Consider the following 13,656-nt stretch of genomic DNA (forward strand, 5'->3'; position numbering starts at 1 on the left):
GAATATATTTGGGGTGCCCATCTCAAAAATGCCATGAATTTAATTAATATCCATACACAACAAGCAACATGACATATGAGAAATCTGTGTTACATTACAAAGGTCTCTCCATCGTCCAATATGGATCTCTATCTCATCGATGGGTGCTGCCATCTATATAATTGATTATATATTATTATTAATACCCCACTGGCACTTGTCCTGTTAAATTTTTAACTAATTTTATATATGTGTTGACCGTGTGCTTTTTGTATATGCTAGTTTTGCAGGGTTTCGGAGAAGTTCTTGTGTGTTTTGGGATGCTTGTAAATATGCCGGGCAGAGTTGGATGTTTGGGGTGCTCTGCTGGCTTACATTGCATTTATTACGGGCCAGATGTGTGTCTGTCACTTTTCCCTTACTGATCAGACAGAATTTACACGGAGACTGGGTCAGTAAGAAGATTTTTCCTTCCCAGCGGGAGAATTACATATTACACAGGTGTCATTAGACAGCATTTCTACCCATGTTTAGCGCCAGACATAAGGACAGCAAGAACAAATGTGTACATCAAGCACCATAAGGGGAATAGCGCAGATCTTGTGAAAGGACGGCGTGGCACGTGACACTATTTCCATATCAAACCATGGATGGACAACATACGCCTGTCCACCTGCTGACTCTGTTTCGAACAATCATAGAGCATTAATGACTGGAAGTGTACAGGCTGCCTGATTTCTGTGTGTTAGACTAATAAAAAATATATAATATATAAACGGCCCCCCAAAAAACCCAACTGCTTTCATTCTGGGTATAAAAACTGGTGCTGCCTTTTTTAAAAAAAAAAGATTACTTACTATATTACATTAGTATGCGGGAGTTTCCAACTACTTAGATCTTTCTCGCTAAGCAGTCTTGAGGCTTATATCTGATGCAATTCAATTATTAGCTTTGTGGAAAAGATCACATTTTTACTAACTGAACAATATAAGTTAGTATAGTGAGCACATCTGCAGTGCTATATAGAGCGAATAGAGTCCTGTACTGCTATTTTCTAAGGGGTATAAGGACTGTTCGTGCATGGCGGTGGGGTAGTAATATACAGTGAAGTCCTCCACATAGTTCTATAGAGGAAAGAGATGTACGGTATTTACAACATATACAGAAGCTACAGTATCTATAAAGATACATGGCTGTACTGCTATACAGAAGGAAGAGATATATACTACTTCAACTGTTACAAGATCCAGGCTTTGCAAAGAGATCCACAGTGCTAGATGTGCAGAAAACATCCACAGTACAATATGTAGAGTGCAGGGATCCACAGGACTATGAGCAGCGAGGTATATTTATTGCCAGATGTAGCAAAATATTCCTTCTGCTCCGGGGAACATTCCTATATAACTTCATTCTATTTCCAGCGCCAACTAAAACGCCAGAGTATTCTGGGCTAATTGGCTACGACAATGTGAAGCTATATAATATTCATTATAACTACGCACCAAACATATATTTATAAAAAATACTGTGCTGCGCTCTGGACACTTTGATAGATGGACTATGCCGGTTTGGCTGCGTTCGGCAGATACACTGGGGATCCCCCGGAGAGGTCGGGTGTACAGAAAGATTTCCAGCTGCGGGGAGGGTCCGGATTATATTTAGGCTGTAATGACATGTTGTGTTGTGTGTGTGTGGATACAGAGGCATTGAAGATGTGCGAAGGGAATGTCACACGTTGGGTGGCTAAGGGGGGAGATGCAAGAAAAATCCTCCCTGCTTCAGAATCATTTTGTGAAACTTTTACACGGAACATTTTACAGTGTAACGAACTGACAAATAACCCGCAGTGCTGCTGATTTACTGCAATAAAAAGTTAAAGGCACGATAGGGCACAAAGGAGCTACGTTCCTGATGTTCCAGGGGTAATATGCTACCATGAAACTGGAGCACTATTATTACATTTTAGCGAGGAAGTAAGGCATTGGGAATTGCAATGGCGATAAATCTGTAAGGCTTCAGGAGGTGGGTCCTACAGTGGTATATTGTATAAAAGAAATCACTCTGCAGTTGGTGGATGGCAATGAAATATTGCAACAGTAATAAGGACTGGTTGGTTGGTTCACTGCACTGAAATGTTAGCGGTATGATGAGGCAATAGGGAATTAGGGTCTCAAAATGACATCACTTTTGCACTTATGAATGTGATTGCTGCAATAATGTTATCTCAGAAGTAAGGCACTCATAAGATCACTTATGGTGATTAGATACAACACTTAGGAGCTGGGGTACGGTAGCAAACAAATAATGTATTCATATGTTACATAAGTGACTAAGCTACTGCGATGGGAGTACAAAAACAACAAGGTATTCCAATATGGGGGGAACAAACAAGCATCGAGGAAGTAGGGTGCAAGAATAACACTGTTCTTCGAGCTATGCTGGGATTTAGCAAGGAATGCCACAGCCATCTTGTTTAGGAAAAAAGGTGTTTTTTTCCATCCTAATGTTCTGCCAATGCATGCTTAATGTACATGAGGCGCTGATACAGCCACTGATCTCCATCACCTTCCACCATTGCCCCCAATCAACACATCATGAAAACAGGTGAAGACGGAACGGCTCATGGACCTAAAACTGATTAGTTGTAGGTTACTTTAAGAAGTGTTTCAACCCTTGGAGAATAAGATCCCCCACAATCCTAATTTATGGCTATTAGGATGCTATAAAAGGACATTTACTTTATACTCATTTTATGCCATCAGTTATTATAACCTGGGCTTAAGCACAGCAATATTACACAAATAGCACTGATAACATTGGTCTCTATGCTTTTTAGTATGCTCACATATAAACATGCCTGATGAAGGGACCTGAGAGGTCTTGAAAGCTTGCAATCTATATTTACTCAGTTTGGCAATAAAGGTATCATTCAAACTCCACTTGTCTCACATATAAACATGTATATATCAATAAGAGCTCCAGTTTTCTATTTAACAAATCTATCTAAATGAATGAAAATTGCTGTTCTTGTGTATGAACCCTTTGCATGTAATTACTAAGAACCCCAGCTGGTTATGAATGATTCGGTACGACATGTATATGATTAACCCTATGGAACATGAAGATTAACCCTATGGAACTACACAATACACAGTCAAGTATAACTAATTAAACTTCCAGAGACTCCATTGTTACAGACACTACAATCTGATGCACAAACAGTGAGACACGCAGGCAATGATTAGAGTTGGTATGTGGTGATAGCCGGATCATTCAGACATCCTTAGAAAACAACAGGCTGGATAATTGGAACAGACCTTTAAAAGTGTAGGATTCAGCGTCAGCGCAGGCACAATGCATTAGACTACTGGATGTCGACTGTTTTATTTGGTCTGGTTTTAAGATGATATAAAAGTATCTTAAGTAATGTGGCACTTTGTGTGGTTTCTGAATGTATTTAACATCTAGAAACCTGTAAAACAAACATATAATATACAGCAAAAAAAATGCAGGTATTCATTTAAGGAAGTTGGGGCTGCTTGTACATTGGTGTATTTAATAATGTAATTAATTCACTACAACATCAGATCAAAGTATTCAGGTTCAAATAACTTTATCACATGGATATTGTTTAGATGACAAGGCCCATAGCAGTCTTTGCATTTAGAGTGAAGCGCTAAAGGAATACAATGGTATTTCCCAAACCTTCACAAAACCCTTTAGAAACAGCCACAAAAAGGATGGTAATGTTAATAAAACAGTGTGATGGAAACCCCAATATTTATGCCTCAGATGTTGTGTTTTTGAATGGTATTCGCTGGATATGGGCTGAATTCTTGCTTTGTTTTGTGTCTTTTATGCTTTTTAGGTTGTACGCTCTCCTTTTGGTATATTTTTTGCTGGTAATAAACTACTTGCGAGTTTTGATACTCATAGGACATTGCCATCCGCAGCTAGATACGCTGAAGCTGAGCTAAACTGAATGAGATGCTGTGAAACAAGCTGACCCAGAAACATTTGGAAATATCAGCTAAACTCTGGACGCATGACTTACTCCAACACAGGTTTTACATTCATAAAGTCATCACTTATGGCTTTCAAAGGCCATGACATATGGTATCCATAGCTAAAAACAGATGGGTCGCTCACAGGTGAAGTGATTTTAATTGACTTGCTTAACAAAAGCAACACACCACATGGGGTCTCAAATGGCAATCGGTGAAATTCTGGACTGTAAAAATCTGGATCTGCCCATGCAGCTTCGCCTTGGGTTTTTAATGAAAACTCTGATATTCAAGGTCAAACTAAGAGAGCAAAACTACACTTTAAAGACCAGATGAACACACAACAGATTAAAAATATTACGGGGCTTATAGAGAACCCAAGAGTCCGGGTACTAGAATTGAATGAAGCACAGGCTCCCAAACAGTTAGAGCTACTGGATGCTACAGAAGTCACGAGCGCCTTTGGGACCAATATTAATGCACTGATCAAGGCGAAACATCGAACGTTTCTATCAAAGAGTTACTGCAATGCTGGGAAACTACAATTAAATACCATAGACCATACTCCTGTGTACTAAATGCCAGTGAGGAAAGTAACTTTTATAATTGATTTAATTTTTTTTTACAAAACAAACTTCTTCAATTCACAGTGAGGGTTCTGTGTTTTGTACAAAACTGAGAGCCAAATTAAATTAATGCATTCTTTTTCTTATTAAATGGGGTAATACTCAAATTCTATGAAATCACCCATCCAAATTTCCATAAAATCATACTTGTTACAATAAGCAACCTCTGTAGATATTACCTTTTGTACTGCTATGTATTTCCCCTATTATATTATAAATACAGATTTTATATTTTAAAATATTTTAACACTTAAAGTCATAGCATATGGTACAGCTTTATTACAAGGAGGGGAATTTACATATAATATACTCAACACAGGCACTGATATCCATATAAGATGGTGTGTGTGTGTGGGGGGGGTGCTTGGAGGAAAGGGATCCGAGAGGATTCAGGGGAGAAGTAGTAGAAACAGTTAAGTAATGTCTATTGGGGAATTTTAGGGGGTAAGTAATTTAGCTCCTGCAAATATGTGAGCTTTCAGAGAGCCATCTAGGGGAAGAGACTTCCAAGGAATAATTGCACTCTGAAACACTGCTTAATCCCCCAGAAAACGTTTCCCTGGTTTTAGCTAGGTAGCGCTGCCAACTAGGTTGCGTATGAGCGCAGGTGTAGAGGGAATGGCGCTCACATGCGTTCAATGCAGCAGATTTCAGGGAAGATCCCTGTAATAATCCATCTCATCAGATAGAAATACTCATCAGGGCACATGATGGGTCAGTGAACGGGTCAGTATTTCATTAAAATAATATTCAGGATTACAGTAAGCGTGGTACTCTGCAATACCTGTTTATTTTACCATCACACCTGTTACTGCTATATCCCTCCTATTACTTTATATACCTGGTTCATATGTTAAATGATTCCTTCTGTCAGAGGTCTTGTTAGCACACAATCCTTTACTCAAAGCCCTGAAAGCAGGGGCTTATCTGGCTTGTATACAAGATTCTGCCAAATAACCACAAGGCTTTCCTAAATATGCTACAACAATAATACCCTAACGCCTCCGCTTACAAAACACAGCCTGTACCTACCACGTTTCCATAGCCATAAAGTCAAAGGATCAAGGTATGAGCTTCAATAAGAGAATCTATATAAAAGTGATAAAATAATGATGCACAGATGTGTCCGCTTCTATCACGTGTCTGTGATTGGGAAACTGACACACCTCATTTTGTGATGTAGTTTAATTCAAGCAAGATTAATATGAATTAACCTATAATTTATAACAATACACTATGACAGTACAATCAGCCCCATAACCTCTTGTATTGTCTCGAGTATCCTCATTTACACATTGTCTCACTTGCTATCATAAACAGATGTTAAAAGCATTTAAGTGCCCTTTGAGTACTCTATGCCCTGTCCGTGACACGCACTTCTACCACCATCTACAAGTAGTCCGAGGGGAGGTCCAACTGCATAGGGCTTATTGCATGAGACGTGTATTGATAGGATATTTTGATATAATCAATCTAGCATACAGTGCTTAAATACATGCGGTGCGGTGTAACACAAGGACTGGGAAGTAGGCTGCACATTTTATTAGCCTGACATACAAATCATCTTTGGCCTTTAACACATTTGGTACTTGGATAGTCTTAAGGAGATGAGTATTTCACTCAGGTGTTACACTGACACTCAGGAATAGCAGGATATGTTACCATGGCAATAACACTCAGTATCTGCAGTAATGGGGTTAGATATTCCTGGTTAAACAGATCACTGCTGGAGAAGGACGTTAGATACAACAGACCAGAGATCAGCCAGTCACACCATCTCCTTGAGCTTAAGGTGACAAGGTGCAGGGAGAATGCATAGAAGCTGCCCTCTTCACCAATATGTGCAAAAATATCATCTCGGTGATTGCGGTGGTTAGGGCTTTGAGGGCCTTTTGGCTTCATTTGCAAAATGCTCTTGAATAGCCATGAAAAAAGGCACTAAAGAGCTGATCTACTATAAAACTAAATACATGGCCAAAGCATCAGTGCCTGTAACTGGGCCGGTCGGCGGTACAGCACATGGTGGTGACTCAAGCATGTAGAGGTCTTAAAGACTCTTGGAGGATGGAGCATTATGCTGTAACCTGAGTATATATTTATACTTATTTTCCAAGTAATCAATGTCTTCATCTGTGAAAAGGGCATCCATTCCATCCTCTTGCCCCCTTTTTCCCTTCAATTTTTATTACTTATCCACATCCTAACATCCCTCTCATTGCCCCAAATGCCACCATTATTGTCCTATGTAATCTGCTCATTTTATCACTTACCGAAGACCTTTGCTTTATTACTCTATATAACAATCTCTATTAACCACACTTATTACGCCACATAACCCCGCCTAATGTCCATCCCTCCTAACCACATATATGTATAACCCATAACCCAGAATTCCTTATTTGCCTTCTTATAACCACCCCCTAATCCCACTGTTCTCCAAATTTGTCAGAATTTCTCGAGCTCAAACCCTCTGCCTCTGCTTCTTAACATTAGTGCCATGTTCTATGACTAATGCTGTTACTCAACATATACACACAATACCTTTTGTTACTATATACTTTCAGGGTTTCGTGGGGGTGGAGTGCACTAGTGAATGATAACTAGGATGGTTCTATTGAAACTCCTCTTACTGTTATCCTAGCAGCTGATGAATGTGTCACTCTTTGTAATGAATAGGCAGCATAGAGAAATTGTTGTTAAAGGGATAGTTAAGCTTAATATAGCACATTCAAGTCGTATTAATACTTACAACTATGTGACCTAGGCTTACTCTCTAAACAAACACTAAAAATCGCAATATTTCAGGCAGACGATCACCACTTCTTTGAGTGGGTAGTAGATAAATAGAACAGCCTCAAAACAGAAGTGGTACAGGCAAATACAGTAAGGGCAATTAAACATGCACAGGATGGGCATTTGGTTATCCTAAATCTAACATGAGACAAAAGACTAGATTAAGTATTTACAACAGACTGCCATCAAATTCTATGTTTAATATGGCTATGTGGCATGCATTGAATAAATCACATAGATAAACCACATAATCAAATATTAAGCTGCACAACTAATCAATTATACATTCCGTGAATACGTTTTCATCGGCTTAAAGGAGCAACCAGTGTATTGATGTATATCAACCCAATGGGCTCATCTAAACTGGACAGCAACTCAACTTTTTGTGAAAAGACGAGTGGCTTCTCATGTTGAATTTGTCAGCTACTGTTGAGTTACCTTTGTAACCTGGACAACTCAAAGAGTGAAATTAATTTACCTGATCTGTGAGGTCCAAACTCAAGTTTCTTCAATAAAATCTATATTGAAATCTGCCTGTCTTAATTGCAAAGTAATCATACATTTAAAAGCGCAGTTGGCGTGTCTCGACTATGTGGAGCAGGGGTGTACCTAGAGTATTTGGCACCTGGGGCGGATCCTGTATGTGGCACCCCCCCACACAAAACACACTTAAAAACAGCATAACTACTATCATTATATACTGACGCAGACATCACAGTGGAACAGTGTAACTACTATCACTATACACTGAGCCAGACATTGACGGTGGTACAGCATAACTGCTATCATTATATACTGAGAGTAGGGTGACCACATGAGCCATGTTTTCCAGGACATATTCCGTATTTGCTCGATTGTAAGACGACCCTGATTATAAGACGACCCCCCAAAATCTAAATATTAATTTAGGAAAAAACCAAAAAGCCTGAATATAAGACTACCCTATAGGAAAAAAAGTTTTACTAGTAAATATTAATTCATGTAAACAATTTTTTGATATTTAATAAAAGCTATGATTGAGAAAAAAATATATTTTTTTATTTCCTTTTATTTGCCAACCTGCCCCCCCAGTTATGCACATCTGCCCCCAGAGTTGCCACTCTGCTCCCAGAAATGCCTTATACCCCCTATTTGCCACTCTGCCCCATGATGTGCCTTTTAACCCTCTATATGCCACTCTGCCCCATGATATGCCTTTTAACCCCCTATATGCCAGAGTGGCATATAGGGGGTTAAAAGGCATATCATGGGGCAGCGTGGCATATGGGGGGTTTAAAGGCATTTCTGGAGGTATATATATATATAACTGCTAACAGAAATCACACTCCTATCAAGCCAAGGCAGCCAGTACATGCTGGAACCTGGGGATGATAGGAGTGTGAGTACAGCCTCCCTATGCCATGCTACTACCACCACCACTACCCTTACACATCCATGCTATCACACACACTCTCTCTCACTCGAGGACTTCTGCAGGGGCCGGGCTGTGCGAGCAACTTCTCTGGCCCCACCCTCAGAGGAAGGAAGGGGGAGGCAGAGTTATGCGACACTCTTCTACCTTCTCGTTCTCCTGCTGCTCGCGACCAAAGCACCGGTAAGCAGCCTGGCCCCAGCGGACATTTTTTGGAGGTCTGATTAGAAGACGACCTCGATTATAAGACGAGGGGTATTTTTCAGTGTATTTGCTCTGAAAATAACATCGTCTTATAATCGAGCAAATACGGTATTATTTTTACATATTGCTGACCAGATGAAGTGCTGCCCTGCAGTATGGATAACGCATAACCGACTAATTGGTTCCCGTCCATGAGTCTATACAACCCACATACTGCAGGGCAGCATTTTATCTGGGCTGGTCATCAATATGAAAAATGTATACATGTCCTGGAAAACATGGCCGATGTCGCCATCCTGAGACAGACATTGATGGTGGCATATAGTGATGGGAGTTATGCTGTACCACCGTCAACTAGACTGTAAGCTTGGGCCCTCTTTTCCTTTTGTGTGGGTTTATGTGATTTTAAATTTTACTGACTGAATCTAACAGCGCTACAGAATCTGCTGGCGCTATACACATTCATATACTGTAATGTCTGGCTCAGTATACAGTGATGGGAGTTATGATCTACTTTAGAGGATAACTCCCACCACTATACACTGAACAAGACACTGGGAATAGTGCAGTATAACTCCCATCACTCTCACACACTAATGCTTTCTCACCCTCCCTCTCTTTGCTTCCCTCTCTCTTCCCCTCTCTCTCTTTCCCTTTGTCTCCCTCCCTCTCTCTCTCTCTGTGTCTTTCTCTGTCACTTTTCCTCTTCCTCCTCGTTCTTCCCCTTGCCTCGTCTTCATCTGTGTCCTTCCGGTGCAGTGAGCGTGGAAAGCGGCTTCAGTGTTGTGCGCCGGGATATGACATCAAATCCCACCACACAGCAGCGATTGCCACGTGCATCGCAAGGAAGAAGGATCGGAGGTCTGTATTAACAACCCTCCCGCTCCCTTGACTGATTTTAAGCCGGTTAGAGGGAGATCAATGATCTCCCCAACCGAGCCTGCTCCTCTAGCATTGTCGTCCGTCTCTGGAGGGGTGCATACCCGATGCCGGCCTGATGGCACCCCCCTTATGAGTGTCAACCCCCTGATGAGGAGCACTCATAGATGGATTGTGAAGATTAGCCAAATGGAGCATGGACAGGACATGCTACTTGTTATCCAGTAAGCATGTGGATTCCCACTGTGACAAAAGTATAATTAGCTATACAAAAATAACATTGTTTCTGCCTTCCTATTAGAACTTCTGACATTACCCCATGAGTCATGTTTATCACGGTGGAACCAGAGCAAGCATCACCTATGGGACTAAGTGCTAAATTTAGAGTATTCATTATATAAACTAATGGAATGTCCACCTTTTAGCATCCTTTTCCCCAGCTCCAGATTTGTTCTAGATTTGCCTAGATAAACACAGCACTATATCATGCCTCCCAGGGGGTCCCGTAGTCTGTTTTTGGGAGAGAAGTACCAGCCTCCTGCTTCACCATGACACAGGAAATCAGTGACATCTGTCTTATTGTAGTTGCCCTGTCTTGGCAACATACATGTTGTAGGCTGCCCTAGACCTAAATCATTCTCCTATGTTTATTAGCCAAACTTTTTTTTCACCTTTGCCTCATAACCCAACGAACCCCCCCATTTCCTAATTATCTCTGTATGCCCCAGCTTGGGCTGCGCACGTGACATAAGGAAGCTCTGGGATTGATGGTTTAATAACAGTTGCTGGATGCTGCGGCTGTGAATGAGTTGCCATGGTAACGCCCAGATTTAACCCCACTATAAAGTTAAATGCATTCCATCCTCCGCTTGTACCTGTACCGAGGGTCGCCATATTTAATGTATGACAAACTCTGCTAATGTCAGCACCCCTTGCACTGCTGAGTTTGACATACAGGCTGCAAAGTAAAATGCATACAGGGGTTCTAATCTGCATGCAGACAGCAAATGCCATTTGCACTAATGTTCTGTATGAAGATGCAGAATATCCCACATTGCAAGCAGGACACACACATACTGACAGCAATAGGCAGCCAGTGACACGCCAGCTGCTGTGGTCTAACTCCCATGAGGCTGAGCTCTACAAGTGGCCTATTAAAACTATGGGATTCATAGACTGCTAAAGCAGGCAACCTCTGTAATTCAAGCTAATGTATTCTATGAATTTTAAGATTCTGGACGAGCTTCCTGCGAGTTTTAGTTCACGGCTGCTAGGGTGCCAGGGGATAATAACTGACTTCCCATATAATACACGCAAGTTGTATCTGCCTGTGTCATGTAATGCAGGGGCTTAAAGTGTTAAATACACTGCATCTACTTTGCCCCAAGGTAGACGGTTCTGCCCCCTCTTTTTTAAAGGGCACTCTGTCACCTCTCTTTAATTCTAAATGGGAACTGGCGGAGAGAAGCATTATGCAGGCGGAAATAAATGATGCTGTTTGCTTATTCCTCTCCTTATTAATCTGATGCTGGAGGAGAAACACAAACAGCCATTGCTTCTTGGGTGCTTTATAAACAGAACACAATGGCAGTCTGTGATATATTACTATTTATTGATTTATATAGTGCCATCATATTCCACAGAACTGTATGTCTTTATATATATATTATCTGATGCTGGCTAGAAACAGTTTTGTGTACATTTTATATAACTAACTTCTTAAATATTATTAGATTACCCTCACCAACAAGACTACCCATGTTACAGGGCAGTCTTGTGCCACCATCAACATCAATCAAATGCTTGTTTTGCTGCCATTATGAGAAAATGCAAAAAAAAATGACTGACTTGGACTACCACTCCATTAGGGCTGTGACAACCAGCTAGAGTACACCTTTGAAAACTAGATATTGTACAATTGGGTATTACAATTTTGCTCAAACTGATGATGTAGATGGTACCGGGTAACCAACATAGCACAACTTTAAGTTTTTAACGTATAGAACCATTGTGAATTGAACTCATGACATAAAGGCATTTAACAAGGTGCTGGCTCTAGGTCATTTAAAACTGGCGAGATGCTCAAACCTTAGAGGCTGAGGGGTTCTAATGTAACTCTACAGAGTATCTCTTCAGTTAGAGGATGTTGAAATATGTGGAACAAGAAATTGTGGTACTAGTGTAAGGCGAGGACAATGACCAGGAAAACTGTGAAGTCTAAGAAGCAATGGATGATATTAGAGGCTTTACCAAAAGTCCACTGGTGCCCTACAAAAGGGGCTGTCACACTACCTATAGGTCTATGGGTTTGTCTATGGGTGTTCCCTTTATAAGAGTCCCAACCTAAGTCATTTTCCTGATTCAGTCAATAAACTTGATAGACACTTAAATTATGGTAAAAGTGTATTAAATATTTGTATATACTCTACTAGCTCTCTGGTATTACACCGTCATTAATGTTACAGAATATACCATCCCTGCAGTAAGCAATCTACAGCTAGATCAACTATATCAGTCTTCTTAAGAAAAATATTATAGCTTAGTCGGTTATTATTTTAATGTTCTGAGATGCATGGCTGCATGTAGTATACCAATGTTTACATTATTAAAGTGATTTTATGAATATTAATGGTAAATTGTCCAAATCATTAAGGCATGTTTTAGACTATGTTTATTTTCATGATAATAATAAGGGCAGAAAAGTGATTGCAATTTATTAGATACATCATTGTTCATAAGCCCTAACACTAGGCAAAGGGATGTCTACAGTTGACATGCAAAAAGAAGAAAAGAAAATCTGTGTTCTAATCCCTCCCCAGGCTTGCTGTGTGTGCTGCTGCAAGCGTTTTATCACTGGCTCAGTTACCAGAAGAAGTCATGCACCTGTGGCAGCCAAAGGACAAAGACCTGCTGGATTAAATACTTACATCATGGGTGTTAAGGAACAAACTCATTCACAGTAAACGACTAATCAGGGATAGTTAAAGTACAGCCTCCAAGTCCAGCGATTACGCAGAAATATTAGCAGGAGTCTTGGGTGGAGGCTTTGAGCATAAACTGAACAATGAGCCTTCAGGCAGTGGGTAAACATTTTCCTGTTGACTAGAGCATTAACATTACAGTAAATGAGTAAATGCTTAATGAAGGTTGACAAATGTGCAACTCCACTGCCTCCCCAAAATCCCGAGGTTTACGAAAGGCCTTGCCCTCCTAATAATATTCAATTTCCTATGCACTTTGGTTTTGTTTTGTGTGGCTCAAGTTCTCGCCTCTTATGCTTATGGGATCTCTAACTGCACCATAAGTACAATGGACCATATACTAAAAGTGAACCTGTAATATATAACTAGCCTGCTAATAGATCTGAGGACTACTTAAAATCTCCAAAAATACATCTTCTGCAAGAGACACCACACCTGACATTTATAGAATATGTATAAATGCTTTCTTAGATTTTAAAGGAAATCCAGGAACAATGAGTTGCTAGTGATGTAGGCAGGAACATGTTAGTTTGTCCAGCTACTTTGTCTCTAATCTGATCAATTTATGGTGGCATCCATATTAGTTCTTCAGGATGACCTTATATACATATACCCAGGGGTACTTCAATCTCTTTAATGTGTTGGGATGTTTAATTTCTGTAATTCCATGAATCTAAGTATGATGGCCACAACTGTGTAGAGTATTGGGTGGGAGGGTATGAAAGATATATTGGGACAGAATTGGGCATGGTGGGAACTGAGTTGAACATTGTCAAAAA

This window comes from Sceloporus occidentalis, unplaced genomic scaffold (genome assembly GCF_023333645.1).
Source record: "Sceloporus occidentalis isolate IW3139 unplaced genomic scaffold, rSceOcc1.0.p SCAF_79, whole genome shotgun sequence".
Lineage (NCBI taxonomy): Eukaryota > Metazoa > Chordata > Lepidosauria > Squamata > Phrynosomatidae > Sceloporus > Sceloporus occidentalis.